The following is a 22787-nucleotide window of genomic DNA, read 5'->3' as shown; positions in this document are numbered from 1 at the left end:
GGGATTCTAATGGCTTATGCGTAGAAACGTGATAGGTGCCCGAAGCACGCTCCAATAGTACGACAAGCCCCAGAGAGGCTTACATCTATCAGCACACCCATCCTTTTTGGAATGTGGGGAATGGATATACTTGGACCATTTCCTATAGCATCAGGATAGAGGAAGTTCATTATGGTAGCCATAGACTACTACACAAAGTGAAGCACTAGCCAAGATAACCACCAAGAAAATAGCCCAATTCTTCTAGGAGAATGTAATATGCCGATTTGGGATCCCACGCATCCTTGTCATGGATAATGGGCGACAATTTGATAATGCGGAATTCAGAGAGTACTGCGATGATAACAGCATAGAGCTTCGCTTCACCTCGGTTGCTCACCCAAAAGCAAACGTGCAGTCGGAAGTTGCTAACAGAATCATCCTTGATGAACTTAAGAAAAGGGTTGAACACTCACGGGACACTTGGGCAGATGAGTTGCTGCCTATACTATGGGCATATCGTACCACCTGCAAAGTGACTACTGAAACTACCCCGTTTATGCTGGCTTTCGGAGCCGAGGCCGTGGTGCCCTCGAGATCACTCATGGATCCCTTGGGATCGATGCTTATGAGCCAGAGACCAACGAAGAAGGTATAAGGCTCACTCTCGATCTCATTGACGAGGTCAAAGATGAGGCCAACGCCCGCAATACAGAGCATCAACGAAGAACCTCCCTCTATTATAATAGAAGGGTTAAAGAAAGGTTCTTTCAGCAAGGAGATTTGGTCTAAGGAAGATTGAGGCATCGGGATTCGGGGAGAGAGGAAAGCTAGCCCCTAACTGGGAAGGGCAATATAAGGTCAGAAAGACATTAGGACGGGGATCTACAAGTTAGAGACCCTGAACAGTTACGAAGTGCCCCGCACTTGGCACGCTTCAAACCTGAAGGTTTATTATGTTTAGAAAATTTATGATGTGTTCCTAGTACTTAATATTAAGTTTATAAATAAAGTCGACAAAACCATCTTATGTAAGGGTTGAACCCGTTTCTCAAAGAGATTATATATTTATGCAAGTTTATTTTTATCATCTTGTCTACCAATTTATTTAAGTACGAGCATCTAAAGAATGCAAGTCCCGAAGGACCAAATGCTGAAAATAAAAGACATGGATGAAATAAAATCAAACGAAGTGCATAAATAAAGATCCCGAAGGATCACAAGTTACGTCCTGAAGGACCAATAGGTTACAAACCAATATAGTTCGAATAAACAAGTTATAGAAATAAAGCCACATGTGGTGATCAAAGCCGTGCAAGGCTATCACAGTCACTCCTCAGAAGAGTCCTCTTCTTCCTCACCATTCCCTTCTCCATGGCCTTCTTGCTCCCCCTCCTCCTCCTTATCTTCCTCATCTGAACTTGCCTCGGAGGAGAAGCTGTTGCTCCCTATAATCGGCTCCCCAATTCTCCCGTAAAGAGATGCTTTAGAGTTGGGGCTACCCGAAGGGGCCTTGCCCTTAGAACCGGAACCCCCGTGGCTGGAACTGGATTGAAGCTGCATACGGGGAGTCTCGGGCACGGACCCAGAGGCCTGCCCGGATGGGTGCATAACAGGTAATGACCAAGGGAAAGATAGGAGACTAAGGTTGATGATGTTCGACCATAAGACTTGAGTATCGTTGATGTTGAGTGGCATTTATGACACTTTATAACGCTCCGTAAAGCTTTGAATTGATGTTTTGTACTCGAGTTGTTAGTATTTTTAACGTGTTTTGTAATGGTTTTGTGTTTCAGGCATTTATCAGGAATACAGGTGAGTTAGCATGGTTTTGATGCTAATTTGATGTTAGGATGGTGTCTAGAATAAAAGCTCGTGAAAATACCAACTCAATTCAGCAAGAAAAGAAGAAGTCAGAAAATTACTACAGAGACACGGCGCGCCCGCGCTGAAGAAGCGCGCGGCCGCGCCAGGAAGGCAGAATGTCAGTGCGCGGCCGCGCTAGGAAGGCAGAATGTCAGCGCCCGGCCGTGCCAGGTCGGGAAATAAAATCTTGTTTCTTATGGAATTTTGATCCGTTGGACTTCTACTTTGCATGGGCTGCTATATAAATATAACTTATGCTCATTTTTCATAAAGAAGACGTACCAGAGCTTAAGGAGAAGGCGTAAGAAGATGTACCCGAGCTTAAGGAGAAGGCGTAAGAAGACCATAGAGCACAATTCAACCAAGGCGAAGAAGATCTAGTTTATTCTTGTGATTCTTGTTTAAAGTTGTAACTTTGGATGCTAGTTTTCTTATTCGTGAACCTATACTCTTGATTCGTACTTGGTTTTATTAAGTAGAAAGACTACGTTTATTATACCATGTTTTCATCGGAACCCGCGTTGATGATGAGTCCGATTATGGGCTAATCATTATCGTGGGGTTCTAACGGATTTATTTATGGATTTCTTTAGTTAATTCATTTTGATGCCTTAGTGTGTGGTGATTGTATGATAACCTAGTATTGGTTGTGCTTATTTGTCTTATGAGCATCATGAACTTATAAGATAGTGTGTTAATCTTTAATGAAGCGAAAGTGAATTTAAGGGTTTAGAACTTGCCATGCTAGAATAGGTTCATTTATGTGATATGCATGATTCGTAGGTAATTTTAACCATCTTACTTGCCCTATATAATTACGATAGATAACTTGTGCATTAAACCGTTATGTTGCTAAATTCTATAGACATATAGGGTCTCAATATAATTGGTGTCTATTCAGCTTCTATCTCTTTTGTTATTCGTCTTAGCATTGGATAATAATCATACTAGTGTTGCATAAATACAATGATTGAAATTAACCTAAACCTATCCCTGTGGGAACGAACTAGAATTTATTCTATAATACTTGCAACCGCATATACTTGCATTAATATTAGTGCGTGTTTTAGCCCTAACAAGTTTTTGGCGCCGCTGCCGGGGATATCAGTGTCTAGTTTAAGTTTATGTGTTTGTCATCATTGGTCGTTAAGTTCAGTGATTCGGACACTGGTACTTACTTAACTCCTTGTCATGTTTCAGGTACTCTAGCGAGCGTGTATACATATGCGTTCTCGGTCTCGTAATAGAAAACTGGATCAAGCTGAGGAAGAAGTCGTAGTCGAGGAGAAAGTTGAAGAAGAGATCTTAGTTAAGAAAGAAGAAGAGGTTCTTATTGTAATGGGAGAACCAGAGGAAAATCCAAAGGCTTTGATGGACTACTCTCAACCGAAGATCAATGATATTTAGTCTAGCATTGTTCGACCAGCCATCTCGGCTAATACCTTTGAGATCAAGTCGAGCATGATTCAGATGATACATAACTCAGTTCAGTTTGGGGGTTCTCCGACAGAAGACCCTAACATGCACATCAGAGATTTTATCGAGATCTGTGACACTTTCAAGTTCAATGGAGTTTCTGAAGATGCTATTAAGTTGAGGCTTTTCCCATTCTCTCTATGGGATAAAGCTAAGTGATGGTTACATTCTCTACCACCGGGGTCTATCACCAAATGGAAGGATCTTGCTCAAAAGTTCTTAACTAAATTCTTTTCTATGGCGAAGATAGTTGCAATCAGAAATGCACTTACTCAATTTGCTCAGCAATCTGGAGAATCTTTATGTGAGGCTTGGGATCGATATAAGGAGATGCTTAGGAAGTGTCCTCATTATGGGATGCCTGAATGGATGATCATTAACTGTTTCTGTAATGGATTGGGTGCTACTTCTAGACCCATGCTTGATGTAGCATCAGGAGGAGCCTTGTTGGCTAAAAGCTACAATGAAGCTTATGAATTGATTGAACTGATGGCTGCTAATGAATACCAGAATCCTACTTAGAGACTATCTTAGGGCAAGGTAGCAGGAATTCTGGAGTTGGATGCGGATACTGCTATAGCTGCTCAACTTAAGGATTTGACGATGAAGATGGATTCTCTGTCTAATTATGGAGTTAATCAGATCACTAGTGTCTATGAACTCTGTGCTAGTGCCCATGAGACTGATCAGTGTGCCATTTCTAGTGAATCAGCTCAGTTCGTGAGCAACTTTTAGAGGTCGCAGCAACCTGTACCATCCACCTATCATCCTAACAACCGCAATCATCCTAACTTTAGCTGGAGCAACACTCAGAATACAGTTCAGCAGCCTTATCAGCAATATCCAGCAAAGCAGTACAACCCCACTGGTTTTCAGCAACCACAATATGCACCAAAGCAACAACTCCGGCTGCAAAGTCTAATTAAAAATCTGAATTGGAGGAGTTGAGGCTCATGTGCAAGAGCCAAGCGGTTTCTATCAAGACCTTGGAAAATCAAATTGGGCAAATTGTCAATGCCTTGTTAAATCATCAACCTGGTACACTTTCTAGTGACACTAAAGTACCAGGAAAGAGGGAAGCTAAGGAGCAGGTAAAGGAAATTACATTAAGGTATGGGAAGGTTGCAAATTCCGAACACTCTCAAGTTTTGGATGAAGAAGTTGTATCTGAAAAAGAAGTGCATAAGGAAGTAGAAGTGGAACCAAGGAAGACTACTGTTGAACACACTCCTCCTGAGGGTAATATAGGGGAGAAATAGATCTATCCTCCACCTCCCTTTCCTAAGAGGCTGCAGAAGAAAAAGCTGGATAAGAAGTTTGAAAAGTTTTTGGAGGTGTTCAAGAAACTTCACATAAACATACCTTGCGCTGAAGCTCTTGAACAGATGCCTAGTTATGTAAAGTTTATGAAATTTATACTCTCTCGGAAGGTGAAGCTTGATGACTTAGATTCAGTTGCTCTCACGAAGGAATGCAGTGCTGTGCTGCAACAGAAGTTTCCTCCAAAGCTTAACGATCCTGGAAGCTTCACTATTCCTTGCACCATTGGAAAGGTGTCATTTGACAAATGCTTATGTGACTTGGGAGCTAGCATTAATCTGATGCCTTTGTCAATATTCAAGAAGTTGTACTTACCTGATCCAAAGCATATTTATATGACTCTGCAGTTAGCCGATCATTCTATTACATATCCATGAGGCATTGTGGAGGATGTCTTGGTCAAGGTGGATAAACTCATCTTTCCTGCTAATTTTGTATTCTGGATTTCGAGGAGGATAAGAAGATTCCCATAATCTTGGGAAGACCGTTCTTGGCTACTGGCCGAACCTTGATAGATGTGTAGAAGGGTGAGCTCACCATGCGAGTGCTGGATCAGGATGTAACTTTTAATGTGTTCAATGCCATGAAATTCCTACGAAAAATGAGGAGTGCTTAAAAGTGGAGTTGGTCGATTCTGTGGTTACTTCAGAACTTGATCAATTGCTAAGGTCTGATGCCTTAGAAAAGGCCTTGTTGGGGAATTCGGATAGTGAAGATGATGAAGGTGATGAGCAATTACAATATCTAAATGCTTCTCCCTGGAAGAGGAAGATGGATATGCCTTTTGAATCTCTTGGAATGGAGGAGCTGAATAAATCTCCAAAGAGCCTCAAGCCATCTATTGAGGAAGCTCCTACACTTGAGCTTAAACCATTGCCTGAACACTTAAGGTATGTATTTTTAGGTGATGCATCTACTTTGCATATTATTATTGCATCTGACCTTTCAGGTAGTGATGAGGAAAAACTCTTAGGAATTCTAAGAGAATTTAAATCGGCAATTGGATGGACGATAGCAGATATTAAGGGAATCAACCCTTCTTATTGTATGCATAAAATTCTACTAGAGAAAGGTAGCAAGCCTACTGTTGAGCAACAAAGAAGGTTAAATCCGATCATGAAAGAAGTTGTGAAGAAGGAAATTCTCAAATGGCTAGATGCAGGGATCATCTATCCCATTTTTGACAGTTCTTGCGTGAGTCCAATTCAGTGTATACCAAAGAAAGGAGGTATCACCGTTGTTGCTAATGAGAAGAATGAGCTCATTCCTACTCGAACAGTCATGTGGTGTAGAGTTTGCATGAATTACAGGAAACTGAACAAGGCCACGAGAAAAGATCACTTCCCTCTACCGTTTATTGATCAGATGCTTGACAGATTGGCTGGGCATGAGTAATACTATCTTCTGGATGGCTATTCGGGCTATAATCAGATTTACATTGCTCAAGAAGATCAGAAAAGCCTTTAGAAGAGTTTCTTTTGGTTTGCGTGGAACACCAGCCACATTTCAGAGATGCATGATGGTTATCTTCTATGACATGATTGGTCAGAATATGGAGGTGTTCATGGATGATTTCTCTGTGTTTGGTGATTCATTTGATAAGTGCTTGCGGAATCTTGGCGACGTTCTTAAAAGGTGTGTTGAGACCAACTTGGTTCTCAACTGGGAGAAATGTAACTTTATGGTGCGACAGGGCATTATTCTTGGTCACAAGGTCTCTAATAAAGTTCTTGAGGTGGACAAAGCCAAGGTGGGGGTCAATGAAAATCTTCCTCCACCAATATCTGTTCAGGGAGTTCACAACTTTCTTGGTCATGCGGGTTTCTATAGGCGGTTCATCAAGGACTTCTCAAATATTTTTAAACCTTTGTGCAATCTTCTGGAGAAGGATGTCCCGTTAAAGTTTGATGACGAGTGCCTAGCCGCTTTTGAGTTTTTGAAGAAGAGTTTGATCACGGCACCTATCATAACTGCACCTGATTGGAATGAACCTTTTGAGATGATGTGCGATGTAAGTGACTATGCAGTTGGAGCCGTTCTTGGGAAGAGAGAGAACAACATATTTCATGTGGTATACTATGCTAGTAAGACCCTCAATGGTGCTCAACTGAATTATACTACTACTGAGAAAGAACTTTTGGCTATTGTCTACGGTTTTGAGAAGTTTCGATCTTATTTGCTTGGGACGAAGGTGACAATTTTCACTGATCACGCTGCAATTCGATATCTCGTCTCGAAGAAGGACTCGAAACCTAGATTTATTAGATGGGTTCTTTTACTTCAGGAATTTGAATTAGAGATCAAGGACAGAAAAGGACTGAGAATCAAGTTGTTGATCATCTCTCGCGTTTAGAAGATCCAAGTGCAACTTCACAAGATAAGACATTGATAAATGAGTCTTTTCCCGATGAGCAGCTGTTTGGAGTGCAAGATGAAGAACCGTGGTTTACAGACATTGTGAACTACCTTGTGAGTAATATCATGCCTCCAGACTTATCGTACGCTCAAAGGAATAAGTTTCTTCATGAGGTGAAGTGGTACATGTGGGATGAACCATATTTGTTTAGGCAAGGAGCTAACCAAATCATCAGGAGATGTATTCTATACATCGAAACAGGGGGGGATTTTGTGATACTATCATTCGACTGTTTATGGAGGCCACTATGGTGGAGAGAAGACAGCAGCTCAGGTCCTTCAAGCGGGATTCTTCTAGCCTACATTGTTTAAGGATGCGCATCACTTTTTTTTGAAGTGTGATCGATGCCAGCGTGTGGGTAATATGTCCAAGATGGATGAGATGCCTCTTAATGTGCTTCTCGAGGTTGAAGTCTTCGATATTTGGGAAATCGACTTCATGGGGCCGTTAGTCTCATCTTGCAATAACCAGTATATCTTGCTAGCGGTCGATTATATGTCAAAATGGATTAAAGTCAAGGCTTTACCGACAAATGATGTGAAGGTAGTGCTTAATTTTCTTCATAAGAAGATATTCACACGATTTGGGACTCCAAGAGTCATAATCAGTGACGAGGGATTGCATTTTTGCAATCGCAAGTTCACTGTCATGATGCAAAGTATAATTTGAATCATCGCATTGCAACAACCTACCATCCTCAGACTAATGGTTAAGCTGAGGTGTCAAACAAGAAGATCAAGCGTATTTTACAGAAAGTTGTGTGTTCATCAAGGAAAGATTGGTCTTTGAAGCTTGATGAAGCTGTTTGGGCATATAGAACAGCATACAAGACTCCATTGGGAATGTTGTCGTTTCAGTGGTTTATGGTAAGGGGTGTCATTTGCATGTGGAGCTCGAGCATAAAGCGTATTAGGCTTTGAAGAAGTTGAACCTTGATTTGGATGAAGTTGGTAAGAAGAGAATACTTCAATTGAATGAACTCGATAAATTTCAGCTTCAAGCGTATGAAAATAACAAAATGTACAAGGAGAAAGTCAAGAGGTGGCACGATAGGGGTCTAGTGTTCCAGTCATTTGTGCCGGAAAAACAAGTTCTATTGTTCAACTCTCATCTCCGTCTTTTTCCTGGAAAATTGAAGTCGAGATCGTCTGGGCCTTTCATAATCAAAACTGTGTTTCCGCATAGAGCTGTGGAGATTTTTGAGAATGATCCAGGCCAAGCATTCAAGGTAAATGATCAGAGGTTGAAGCACTACTATGGGGATACGGCAAACCGTGAGGTGGTTAGTGCCATTTTATTGTCTACGTGATCTCGAGACTCTACGTCAAGCTAACGACGTAAACCAAGCACTTCTTGGGAGGCAACCCAAGTTTGTTGTACATTAGTAGATATATGAAGCAGAAAGAAAAGAGAAAAATACAAAAAAATCAGAAAAACAAAAAAATCTAGGGCCAACTACAGTAGCACGGCGCGCTTGTGCTGAGGAGCGGGGCAGCCGCGCTGTTTTTCCAGTAACTAGGCGCGACCGCGCCGAATTGGCAGAAACTGGGTGTGCCCACGCCGAGGTGGCGCGCGGCCGTGCCGGATCCTGTTTCAGAAAAAATATAAGGCAGAAAGAAGAGAAAAATCGGGGTATTTGAAAAAAAATCAATTCCCACCCAATTTGTACTCTTCCACATCCCAAATTTCCCTCTCCAAATCAAACCCATTATTCCCATTATTCCCATAATCAATTCCCATTCCTTTTCCATAACTGATTCTTTCCCAATCTTCTATATATACTTACACTTATACATAAACTTCTCCATCACTTCTCAAAACTCTCAAACACACAATCTCTCTTACAAACTTCTATTCTTTTAAACTCTTTCAATCTCAATGGCACCAAAAAGACAACGAACTCAAGTAAGCAGCATCACCACCGATTCTTCGAGTACAGGTGTTGTGAGGCCTAGGTTTTCAACTCCCGAGGCTGAGGCGGAATATGTGAGGCCACTTTCGAGGCCTATAGCCAAGGAGCGTGGTTTTCTTGCATCGGGGAAGGATGGTAAGTTGTTGGAGATGATCTTGGAGATGGGTTGGGTTATTTTCTGCGAGACACCGGCTGTTGTGCCCATGAGTGTGGTGCATGAGTTTTATGCCAATGCTAAGGCAGAGAAGAACGGTTTTACGGTGGCGATGGGGATGATGGTGGACTACAGTGCTGAGGCGATTCGTAGGGTGATTGAGCAACCCGAGAAGAAGGAGAAGGAGGAAAATTGGAACGAGAAAACTCCGGAGGAGTTTAACTTGGATTTGATTATTGCTACCATGTGTGTTCCTGAGACTCAATGAAAGTTCAAGAAGGGCACGAATGAGTATACCACGTTCCCTGCTTCGTGCATGAATAGGTTTTCACATGCATGGAATTCTTTTATTTGTGCTAATATCATGCCATCTTCTCACGTGCATGAGATTACTTGAGGATCATACATGTTTGTTGTGGGGTATTCTACAAGGAGACTATGTGGATCTTAGGATGGTAATCCATCAGGGTATTCTGAGGTTCTTGTGAGGGAGTACTACAGGTTCGATAACATATGCGTCTATTATGACGAAGTTGTGCGTGGCGGTTGGCGTTCGTTGGCCCGCACATGAGCAGCTGTAGCTCCCTAGTGCTCCGATTGATAGTTCGACGTTGTTGAATATGACATAGTGGTATGGTGGGAAGCCCGATCCTAAGGGGCTTGGATATTCTTATGACCATCTGCCAGGTGGAAGGCCAACGGATCATACTTATGCTGGTGGGACTTCGCAGGCCCGTTGAGCCGCTTGAAGAGCTCAGTTGGGAGAGGAGGCTGGTCCTTCGGGATCGCAGCAACAGCAGCAGGAGGAAACACAGGGTAGTTCTGGGTTGAGTATGATGCAGTATTGGCATTTAGCTAGGAGGATGGATGCGATGCATGACATCCATTGCAGGTTTGCACATGACCTCACCCAGGCGTTGGGGACTGCTTTCAGAGCCACAAGAATTGACATCCAGTGGCCAGTATTTGGTGAAGACTCGGTGTATCCACCTCCAGACACTCCTGACACTCCATCTCTTGAGGATGATGATCCTGGTTCTGATTAGGTATGCCTGATTCCTTGCTATTACCTTCACTGAGGACAATGAATATTTTAAGTTTGGGGGTAGTAGTTAAGGATTTATGTGTTTTGTGTGAGTCGCATATAGTTTGTATATTCATGCTAGTTTAGTTCATATAATTGCATATTTGCCATGTAGTAGTTTTTTATTTATTTTTGGAGTTTTTATAATAATTTGTTCATATAGTTTCATGTATTTGCATAATAACATGACCTCTTAGATGATTTTCCCGATTGATTTGTGATATTGATGCTAGTATAGTGATGTCGTGTTTAGTGATGTTAAGTCTGATCGAGTTGATTTGCATGCTAGAGACAAATGTATTTCACTAAGTCTTATAGGTTGCTTGAGGGTTAGACCATGGTCATGGTTTATTTGTTTATCGAGGTTTAATCGCTTGTTTATATTTAGAATTTAGGATATTCTTTTAATAATATAATAACATGGATATTTAAAAATTGGTGGAAATTGGATGTCATTGATAGTTGTCGTGGCTAGGTGTCAAATGGCTAGTAGCCGGCTCATTTTATATGAGTAGTCTAGGGTTGAACGAGATGGAGCGAAACGCACTCGTTCAGAAATTTGTGAAAAGGGAAAAAAAGAAGAATAAAAGTTAAAAAAGAAAAAAAAGAAAAAAAATATGTTTATGCATAATTGATCACGAATGGCCTCTTTAATACTCGAGTTATTAAGTTCTTAGGGGACTTTGTGCCTAGTGACCTAAGGCTTTTTATAGTCTGGGATCCACTAACCTAACGCTCGCTACATGGGTATTATTGCATAAGTCTTTTGTGGACCTCACTCATTGCACGGTCAAATAAGCATATTTGTGTTGTTTTTGTGTTGTGAATAAAAGCGTGAATCCATGTAAAACTCCGATATAAGAATAGAAGTGTTATAAGTTATTTTGAGTCTAGCTTTTATTCTATTTATAACCTTGCGATTGCTTTGCTGAGTAGTGAGTCATGATTAATGATCTAGTTGTGATAGTATATCTGTAAGCATTTGCACACACGCACGTTTCTGGCTTGTAAGTTGATTTGTGGGGTTTGATTGATCTTAGTGCGAATAACTGCATTTGTTGAGATGTTGCTTGTTGATTGGTTTAGTTATTCTATGGGGATCGTTGCATTCATATAGTTGCATTCATGTATTTTTATTTCTTGTTCTTTGAGTCTGTTTATGCTTGAGGACAAGCATTGATTCAAGTTTGGGGGTATGTTGAGTGGCATTTATGACACTTTATAACGCTCCGTAAAGCTTTGAATTGATATTTTGTACTCGAGTTGTTAGTATTTTTAACGTGTTTTGTAGTGTTTTTGCGTTTCAGGCATTTATCAGGAATACAGGTGAGTTAGCATGGTTTTGATGCTAATTTGGTGTTAGGATGGTGTCTAGAATAAAAGCTCATGAAAAGACCAACTCAATTCAGCATGAAAAGAAGAAGTCAGAAAATTGCTTCATAAACACGGCGCACCCGCGCTGAAGCAGCGCACGGCCGCGCCAGGTCGGGAAATAAAATCCTGTTTTTTATGGAATTTTGATCCGTTGGACTTCTACTCTGCATGGGCTGCTATATAAACACAACTTATGCTTGTTTTTCATAAAGAAGACGTACCAGAGCTTAAGGAAAAGGCATAAGAAGACGTACCAGAGCTTAAGGAGAAGGCGTAAGAAGACCATAGAGCATAATTCAACCAAGGCGAAGAAGATCCAGTTTATTCTTGTGATTCTTGTTTAAAGTTGTAACTTTGGATGCTAGTTTTCTTATTCATGAACCTATACTCTTGTTTTGTACTTGGTTTTCTTAAGTATAAATATTACGTTAATTATACCATGTTTTCATCAGAAACCACGTTGATGATGAGTCCGATTATGGGATAATCGTTATCGTGGGGTTCTAACGGGTTTATTTATGGATTTCTTTAGTTAACTCATTTCGATGCCTTAGTGTGTGGTGATTGTATGATAACCTAGTATTGGTTGAGCTTATTCGTCTTATGAGCGTCACAAACTTATAAGATAGTGTGTTAATCTTTAATGAAGCGAAAGTGAATTTAAGTATTTAGAACTTGCCATGCTAGCATAGGTTCATGTATGTGATATGCATGATTCGTAGGTAATTTTAACCATCTTACTTGCCCTATATAATCACGATAGATAACTTATGCATTAAACCGTTATGTTGTCAAATTCTATAGACATATAGGGTCTCAATATAATTAGTGCCTATTCAGCTTCTATCTCTTTTGTGGATGTCTGGTAGTGTGGTAATCGTACAACGAAAGTTGGCATTTATCAGTTCTGTGTTATCTGATTAGTGTCATCACCATTACATGCTAAGGTTAAGAATGAAAAGGCTATTGAATGAAGTATTTAATGAAGTTAGAATCCCATATTTGTGTCATATATTATTCAACTCTCTTTAATCTCCTAGTTTATGTTCTTTAGTATAAGTCTTAGTTAATCTTAGTTAAACAATCTCAAATTGTTATTCGTCTTAACATTGGATAATAATCATACTAGTGTTGCATAAATACATTGATTGAAATTAACCTAAACCTATCCCTGTAGGAACGAACTAGAATTTATTCTATATTACTTGCGATCGCGTATACTTGCGTAAATATTAGCGCGTGTTTTATCCCTAACAGTTGACTCCCCTCTTCCAACCAAGAGTAAGGTTAACAGGGCACATCTTATCATCATGCTCATTCATCATCTTGGTGAACAACGAGGATTTGTGGTATGATTCCACGAGGTCTTTGTATTCCTTCTTCCTCCTCTCCTCCACTCTAGCACACTTCCTCTCCAAGGAAGCAATCTTGTTCTCTGCTTCATGGGCTTTGAACTCCCACTCATCTGAAGAGACCTTCATCTTGTTCATTGAGGTCTGCAGCGCTGCATAGTCGCTTCTCATCTTTATGCTTATGTTATGAGTGCAGGACGCAGCGAAGTAAGCATTGGCTTGACAAGGAGAACATGGAAAAGAGTTATAAAAAGTTTAAGTCAGAAGGGCTGAGTCCCCAAGCACGAGGTCTAGGCCGACCAGCCTTGGCCAGCTGGTATAATATAAGGCCCTTTGGCCGAGCAGGGCCCCCTGAAGGGGTGATTCCTACAAAAATTCTACAAGTTCCAAAAGAAGCGCACTCAAACGAAATTTTACACAAGTTAAAAGTGTACCTAATACAAGGCATGAGCCCCCAACATTTCGGCCTCAAGAAGTTTCTCCCTAGAGGAGACAAGCAGAAGGTCGAGAGGAGTAACACAGTTCCTCGACCACTCGAGGGCTAGACCCGGACTACCAAACACCGAGTCATTGTTGGAGATACCTCAAGAAGGTTCCCAAAGGAACCTTGCACTCCCATCGAATTTTTTGGTCCTCTTTTGGCCAGATCCAAATGCTTCAAGGAAAGCAGGAATCTTAAGGATGCGGTTAGCCTGCTTGGTTGCATCCCGATCCATTCTTCCCGTGACCATATCGCTCTTGTTGTCCTTGGTGTCAAGATCCCTAGCAGTTGAAACAAGAGGAACATAAGATAAATATAAGAATAAACTTGTACAAAATTGAAGTAGAATAAAAATAAATACCATCTATAGAAGGATGCTAATGATAGCCTCGACGAGCTTGGTTTCTGTTACGAACTCCCAATAGGGGGTTTTCCCGTCATCATCAATAAGTAGGTTACGGGCATGAAGCTCAACATCTGAAAGGTTAAGGATGTAATGAGAACTGTTAATTGGGCTGCTGAAGTCACGTCTGAAGTACGCTCCCCAGTCTCCACCTTTTCATTCTAAGACCACAAATTTCTTATTCCATTTTTGGTTTGAGTCATGAAGAGAACTTGTGTTCACTATACGAGGAACATGAGCTCTATGTTGTATCATGACCCAACCAGGTCTGTTCAGAGGAGAAGCTTTTATCATGAAGATGCTTTGAAATATCGTTACAATCAAGGGGATGCCCAAGTCACGGCACCTCACTATGAAGAGAATGATAAAAGCCCACCCATGTTGGATTTTAAACGCAGCGGGGCATGGCAAAACACTTTTACACATACAAAATCCAAATAAAAGCATATAAATCGTGAATAAAAATTCGAGGGATCGAATCTAACCTTTAAAAATAATTCGGAGACAACGATCAGAGATCCTTAGCAGTTGCTCCTCAAGTGTGAAGCATTCCACCGGTATCCACCAAGAAAACGATGTTAAGTAGGAGGAAGGAGGTGGAGAGAATTGGGTTTTCCAAACTTTTTGGGTTTTCGGGTTTGATGTGGGTTGGAATAAAATAGGGTCTTTAATAGTGTATTTATAGGAAATTTTTCAGCTGAAATTTTCCCATAAATAATATTATTATTATCCCATTTATTATTCTCATTAATAATTAAAACACCTTTTAATTATTAATCCTTTTTCTAAACACTTTAGAAATAATTTTCTCTCTTGATTTAATTTCCAAAAATTAAATCCTTTAATTAATAATATTAAGAACTTTTCTTAATTAATTTATAATCAATTAAATCTCATTTAATCAATTATTAAATTCGCCAATTAATTATTTATTTCATAAATAAATAATTATCAGCCATTATTAAATAATTCCTCCACCATTAAATCATTCTCTTTTTATGGTGTGACCCTGTAGGTTCAATATTAAGCCGGTAGTAGAAATAAATAATAATAAAACTATTTTATCATTATTTATATAAATTCTCTAATTTATTAAATATGATTAATTAATTAATCACATTTATTCTACATCGTGAGTGATGCTTCTCAACATATCGCGACTATCCGGATAATATGAATTCACTGCATAGAATACCAAGAACCTATCAGTGAATAGTTACCGTATAATAAACTCCTTCTACCCTACAATGTCCCGATTAAATACAAGGCATGGATCTCGTGTCAAGCCTATCTAATTTAATCACTTGCTTACCATTTACTATGCTTAGTTCTATGCAAATTAGAAACTCCTTTCTAATTTCATTCACTCTGGCCAGAGATTCCTGAACTAGCATAAGTGGATCAGCCTTGAACATTCGCTTCCTTCACTGGAAGGGGTAGATCCTTTATTGATCATACACTATCTTCGTGTACAAATTCCTATACCTAGAAGAGCCTTAATAATTGTCCCTGAAGACTAAGAACTAAACCAAAGCATAGTTCAGTGTACACAAGATGACTATGATGACCTCAAGTCTAAGGATACTTGTACAACTATCACTATGTGAACAACTGCTGACACGTGAGTGAACTCCATCAGTTGTTCAGCTGTGCGAGTCATGTTCAGTGAACTTATTCTATAATAAGCACCTACATACTAGCTATAGTGTCACCACACAAATGTCTATGAGAACAGACATCCTTCATAATGAAGCAAGCATAGTATGTACCGATCTTTGCGGATTATTAATAACCAGTTAGTAATCCTATGACCAGGAACTATTTAAGTTTAGAGTTATCATCTTTTTAGGTCTCACTATTATGATCTCATCATAATCCATAAAAAGCTTTACTCTAAACTATGGTATATCTTATTTAAACACTTAAATAGATAGAGCCCGTAATAAAACCAAAACAAGTCTTTTATTAATATCAATGAAATCAAAACAGATTACATAAAAGTTATTCCTAAATCCTAATACATGATTGGACTTAGGACATATTCCTTTCAATCTCCCACTTGTACTAAAGTCAATCACTCTGGTATCTAATACCCATCTTGTCTTCATGACGATCAAAGTGACTTTCATAAAGTAGCTTTGTGAGTGGGTCTGCTATGTTGTTATGTATGTCAACTCTAATTCAATACAATACAAGAAATGTTACTGCGCTCCCACTAACCCTTTTGTAGACGCATGGTTCATCTGCGTTTTTGATAAATCAAACTCTTTGATTGTCTCATCAAAACGAATATTCCATCTTTCGAGAAGCTTGCTTTAAACCACATATGGTTCGCAGTAGCTTACACACTAGATTTTCATTTCTCTTGGAAAGAAAACCATCTGGCTAATTGCCAGATCTCATAGTCGTAGTAAGCAGCAATCGCAAGCAAAATCCGAACTGATTTTAACAGGGCTACAGGTAAAAGGTTTCATCAAAGTCAATCCATTGCCTTTGTTTGAATCCTTTTGCCAAAAGCCTGGCCTTAAAGGTCTCCACCTGGCCATCTGCTATAATCTATCTTTTGTATACCGTATACATAGATTCCATTCTGGATTTCATGGCACTATGCCATTTCTCTAAGTCAACACTACTCATAGCCTCATTATAGGTCACAGGGTCGTCATCATCAATGATCGACAACTCATTGTCATTCTTAATGACAAGGCCATATTACCTCTCAGGTTGGCGAGACACTCTCCCTGTTCTATGAATGGGCTGTTCCACAAAAGGTTGTTCAGTCAGAACAGGTGTTTCCACTTGATCCGTAGTAGTTTGTGCTTCTTGAACTTCATCAAGTTCAATTTTGCTCCCACTGTTTCCTTCAAGGATAAACTCCTTTTCCAAGAAGGTAGCATGTCTGGATATAAACACCCGATGATCGGTGTAAAAGTAATACCCTAAAGTCTCTTTAGGATATCCCACAAAACTACATTTTACGGATCGATATTCCAGCTTATTTGGGTCAACTTACTTGACATAAACTGGAAATCCCCAAATCTTAACGTGTTTAAGATTCGGTTTCCTTTCTTTCCATATCTCATACGGAGTTTGAGGAACAGATTTGGAAAGCACCTTATTCAGTAAATATGCTGAGGTTTCCAATGCATAACCCCATAGGAATACTGGAAGATTTGCATAGCTCATCATGGACCGAGCTATGTCTAACAAAGTTTGATTTCTCCTTTCAGATACTAATCTGGAGGAGTCCACTGGGAGACTATACCATTTACTTTAAGATAATCTAGAAACACTCCATTAAAGTATTCACCACCTCGATCTGATCGAAGAGTTATAATACTATGTTTGGTTGTTTCTCCACTTCATACTTATATTCTTTGAACTTTTCAAAGGCCTCAGACTTGTGTTTCATCAAACACATATCCGAATCCAGATCTATCATCTATGAACGTAATGAAGTATGAAAATCCACCCATGGCTTGCGTAGACATTGGTCCACATACAACTGTGTGTACCATTCCTAGCAAATTTGCAGCCCTCTCTCCATGTCCACTAAATGGAGACTACAGTGCCACTATAAAGTGAGATTTTCATCATCCCTTTTTTTTTATTAGTTTGTTCAATCTGAAGTAAATTATGTCACATATATACAGACCATTATTTAAAGTACCACGTCCATAAAGAATATTATCTCTAAGAATAGAACATTCATTATTCTCAATAATAAATGAAAAATCCACCCAAGTCTAACATGGGAATAATATTCCTCACAATCGAGGGAACAAAATAACAATTATTTCAAACAATAGTCTTGCCCGTAGGCCTATGTAAATGAAACGATTCTACATCTACAGCAGCAACTCTTGCTCTATTTCCATCAGTAGAATTACCTCCTCTTCCTCAAGAGTCCTACTTCTCCTTGGTCCCTGCAACAATTGCAGATATGAGAACCACAGGCGGTATCGAATACCCAAGTAGAAATTTGATTTAATGACATATTCACTTCTATCATGAACATACCTGAATCAGAAGCGGTAGTCTCACTACCCTTCTTCTTCTCCAATTCTGCAAGGTAAACCTTGCAGTTCCTCTTCCAGTGCCCCACCTTGTTACAGTGAAAGCAAACAATTTTGCTCTCGGGGTCTTCAGCTTTTGGTGGAACCGGCATTTTCTCACCTACTTTCTTCTTCTTGGAAGAGTTCCTCTTCCTTTTCTTAGGATTGGAACCTTCACCAATTAGAAGAACAGAACTCTTCTTAGGGGAAAAATTCGATTCCGCAGTCTTCAACATGTTGTGGAGTTCAGGCAGGCTGGCATCCAACTTATTCATGTGAAAGTTCACAACAACTACGAGAACGAACTTGGAAGCGATTGCAATACCAAGTCTTGGCTCAGCTCCCCATCCATGGCAAAACCAAGTTGTCCAAGACGTTCAATCAAATTGATCATCTTAAGTACATGGTCATTCACAGATGATCCCTCAGACATCCTACAACCGAACAACTCCTTCGATATCTCATATCGAGCTGTCCTCCCCGCCTCATCATACAACTCTTGTAGATGCATGAGGATAGTGTGAGCATCCATATGCTCATGTTGCTTCTGTAGCTCAATGTTCATGGAAGCTAGCATGATGCATTGAGCAACATTTGCATCATCTATCCACTTACGATACACAACATGTTCATCATTATGTGCATCACTAGCAGGTTCAGTAGGCTTAGGTGAGTCAATCACGTATTCCAGCTTCTCAATCCTGAGAACAATTCTCAAGTTTCGAAGCCAGTCAGCATAATTAGGACCAGTCAATTTGTGAGCATCTAGTATGCTCCTGAGTGATAGTGCAGAAGACATAACGTACAAAGTAAATCTGTAAATGATAAACACATAACAACACTTAGCAAATATTCGATTTCATTTTAAAACACTATATGAATCGGGTCTTTATTCATAAGTGGCTCCCACCAGTTTACCTAATTTATTCAACCCCCTACGTGAAAAATTAAGCATTCATAATGCTAGTGGGAATAGGGATCCTACATTTCATTACACGACCCCGGCTGTAGCACGAACCGCCATGTAATGTTCAATAGGCAGACAACTCTTGTCAATTACATCTCATGTTATTCCCTAATCAAACTTTAGCCTCTTGAATAATTGAGTCTCGGCTGTAGCACGACAAACTCAATATTCTAAGTCAAGTCTAACCCAACATTCCGTACAGTTAAATCAGTCCCCAAAGGCCCACGGCTGTAGCACGTACCGACCTTTAGATTCTTATTCAATGTACACATCTCTATGTAACAGACAAGTATTTCTTATTTCGAAATCAAAGCCCTCGGCTGTAGCACGAACCGACAATGATTCAAAAATAAGAACTACTTTTCTATCATGTTGGAAGGCTATGACCGACACAAGCCCGTTGTATCATTGGCCAATTACTACTTGATATTATTTAATTTTAGAGGGATTATATTACGTTACAATCATAATCATATTATAAAGAGATTCTTCCTTTTAAATTAAATATTCCAAATCAATAATCAATAATCAGATGATTCCCAGATCGGGTGGAGCATTGTCAAGAGGCGTAACTTAATAACCCTTTCTTACAGATAGAAATCTGTTGTTGACAGAATAATCCTTTCTCTCATATCGAAAATTCATATTCAATTACGTGTTTCATAAACACAAGAATCTCATGATTGTATTCATAATATTATTCTTAAGGTTATGAAACAATTTCACTATACTAGGTTGTCTAACAAACGCCTTATGTTCATTAAGTTCACCTAAATCTATCATCGCATGATAAACTAAGCATATATCACATATATCAACCTGAATAAACATCAAGGTAGGCATGTTACATCATCTAGCACATTAGTCTAAGCATTATACATCTCTATGTATCACATGAAGCATTTAAAAGCAGTAAAAACAGTTAAAAACAACTTTAAAACACTTCATGGAAATATAAACAGTTCAAAACTTTTATATAAACTAAAATTGATCACTCCATTAGATCCGTCTCGGAAAAACGAATCCAACGGTATATTGCACGCCTAAAACGGAGTTACGAAACTCCCAGAAAATCAATTTTAAAATTAACAGAAGGGCTGTAACGCATTACAGGAACGCGTTACAGTACCTGTAACGCATTCCGGTGATGCGTTACACCCCTTTTCAGCCATTAAAGGGTGTAACGCATTCCGTGAATGCGCCACAGGTGTGTAACGCATTCCCGGAATGCGTTACACCTTTTTTTTTGTTTTTCAGCCGCCGCCGTCCTCTTCGAACTGCGTGCCTGACAATGCCTGACTTCTCTGTCTCTTCCCCGTGCAGCACAGACAACATAGCTGCAGTACAGATGACTTACAGATGTACATATATATATACTTACAAATAATATATATATATATATATGATTTATTTAATTACGAATTTAATTGTAAGAACTTCAAAAATTCATAATAAAAAATCTATACATCATAAAATTATGAAAAAAATACCCAGACGATCTACAACACTTGTAGAACCCAGATCAACATTCAAAATTATTCTGAGAAACGATTTCTCATCAGACAAAATTAATCCATAATATAACTTGTAAAAATCATAATTAATTCATACAAGCACATAAAATTCTGAAATTTTTACCACAGATCTATATGCATACAACCTATGCTCTGATACCAATGTAGGATTTTAAACACAGCGGGGCATGGCAAAACACTTTTACACATACAAAATCCAAATAAAAGCATATAAATCGTGAATAAAAATTCGAGGGATCGAATCTAACCTTTAAAAATAATTCGGAGACAACGATCAGAGATCCTTAGCAGTTGCTCCTCAAGTGTGAAGTACTCCACCGGTATCCACCAAGAAAACGATGTTAAGGAGGAGGAAGGAGGTGGAGAGAATTGGGTTTTCCAAACTTTTTGGGTTTTCGGGTTTGATGTGGGTTGGAATAAAATAGGGTCTATAATAGTGTATTTATAGGCAAAATTTTCAGCTGAAATTTTTCCATAAATAATATTATTATTATCCCATTTATTATTCTCATTAATAATTAAAACACCTTTTAATTATTAATCCTTTTTCTAAACACTTTAGAAATAATTCTCTCTCTTGATTTAATTTCCAAAAATTAAATCCTTTAATTAATAATATTAAGAACTTTTCTTAATTAATTTATAATCAATTAAATCTCATTTAATCAATTATTAAATTCGCCAATTAATTATTTATTTCATAAATAAATAATTATCAGCCATTATTAATTAATTCATCCACCATTAAATCATTCTCTTTTTATGGTGTGACCCTGTAGGTTCAATATTAAGCCGGTAGTAGAAATAAATAATAATAAAACTATTTTATCATTATTTATATAAATTCTCTAATTTATTAAATATGATTAATTAATTAATCACATTTATTGTACATCGTGAGTGATGCTTCTCAACATATCGCGACTATCAGGATAATATGAATTCACTGCTTAGAATACCAAGAACCTGTCGGTGAATAGTTACCGTACAATAAACTCCTTATACCCTACAATGTCCCGATTAAATATAAGGCATGGATCTCGTGTCAAGCCTATCTAATTTAATCACTTGCTTACCATTTACTATGCTTAGTTCTATGCAAATTAGAAACTCCTTTCTAATTTCATTCACTCTGGCCAGAGATTCCTGAACTAGCATAAGTGGATCAGCCTTGAACATTCGCTTCCTTCACTGGAAGGGGTAGATCCTTTATTGATCATACACTATCTTCGTGTACAAATTCCTATACCCAGAAGAGCCCTAATAATTGTCCCTGGAGACTAAGAACTAAACCAAAGCATAGTTCAGTGTACACAAGATGACTATGATGACCTCAAGTCTAAGGATACTTGTACAACTATCACTATGTGAACAACTGCTGACACGTGAGTGAACTCCATCAGTTGTTCAGCTGTGCGAGTCATGTTCAGTGAACTTATTCTATAATAAGCACCTACATACTAGCTATAGTGTCACCACACAAATGTCTATGAGAACAGACATCCTTCATAATGAAGCAAGCATAGTATGTATCGATCTTTGCGGATTATTAATTACCAGTTAGTAATCCTATGACCAGGAACTATTTAAGTTTAGAGTTATCATCTTTTTAGGTCTCACTATTATGATCTCATCATAATCCATAAAAAGCTTTACTCTAAACTATGGTATATCTTATTTAAACACTTAAATAGATAGAGCCCGTAATAAAAATAAAACAAGTGTTTTATTAATATCAATGAAATCAAAACAGATTACATAAAAGTTATTCCTAAATCCTAATACATGATTGGACTTAGGACATATTCCTTTCAACCCATTGGTATAAAGCTGACACGGATGAATCTTGAGCTCGTTTAAAAGCCTCAGAATGAAGGGGTGCATGAGAAACCTTAGCCCGGACTTCGGAGCTACCTTGTACAAAAATGGTCTCTAGGGGCTGAGATTGCAAGCCCTCTCTCTAGGCTTAGCCTTACGAATTTCTAAATAATCGGGCCAAGAGTAAGTCGACTGAATCTCTTCGACATCCTTTTCATGGAGCATACTCCTGTGGTGGAACGCATCAAAATGGACCGTACTTGGGTACTCGTCCGCCCTCTCATCCAGCATGCTCTTCAGACTGTTAGAACAACGGTTAATAGAGAAAGGAGAGTTATACTTTACAGAGAGCGAATAGTAGCCATCTTATGCATAGCTTCCTTCGTGGAGAAAAAGGACTTGCTAGGACCTTAATCTTAAGACGTCTTTGAAAAGCTTGAGAAGGATTGGGAGCTTGTGAAAAGTTTGAGAATTTGAGAATTGAGAAATGAAAGTGTGAATGAAAATGAACGCTTCTCATCTTCTTTCATAGGAAAAGAGCTACCTGGCTACAACGGGTCGTAACTCTGCCTGGTTCGCGCTAGTAGGTACCTCT

General features: G+C 39.0%; 1 non-coding gene across 1 annotated transcript; it reads right to left on the bottom strand.

Moving 5' to 3' along the window:
- Positions 1-3573: 3573 nt before the first annotated feature.
- On the bottom strand, positions 3574-3680 carry LOC141663342 (small nucleolar RNA R71). The gene has a single exon (XR_012551421.1). It is a non-coding gene; the product is annotated as a small nucleolar RNA R71 (small nucleolar RNA).
- Positions 3681-22787: the final 19107 nt, after the last annotated feature.

The sequence above is a fragment of the Apium graveolens genome, chromosome 5, assembly GCF_009905375.1.
Source record: "Apium graveolens cultivar Ventura chromosome 5, ASM990537v1, whole genome shotgun sequence".
Taxonomy (NCBI): Eukaryota; Viridiplantae; Streptophyta; class Magnoliopsida; order Apiales; family Apiaceae; genus Apium; species Apium graveolens.
Note: the sequence above shows the minus strand (reverse complement) of the source record. Positions and strands in the feature narration are given on the sequence as shown.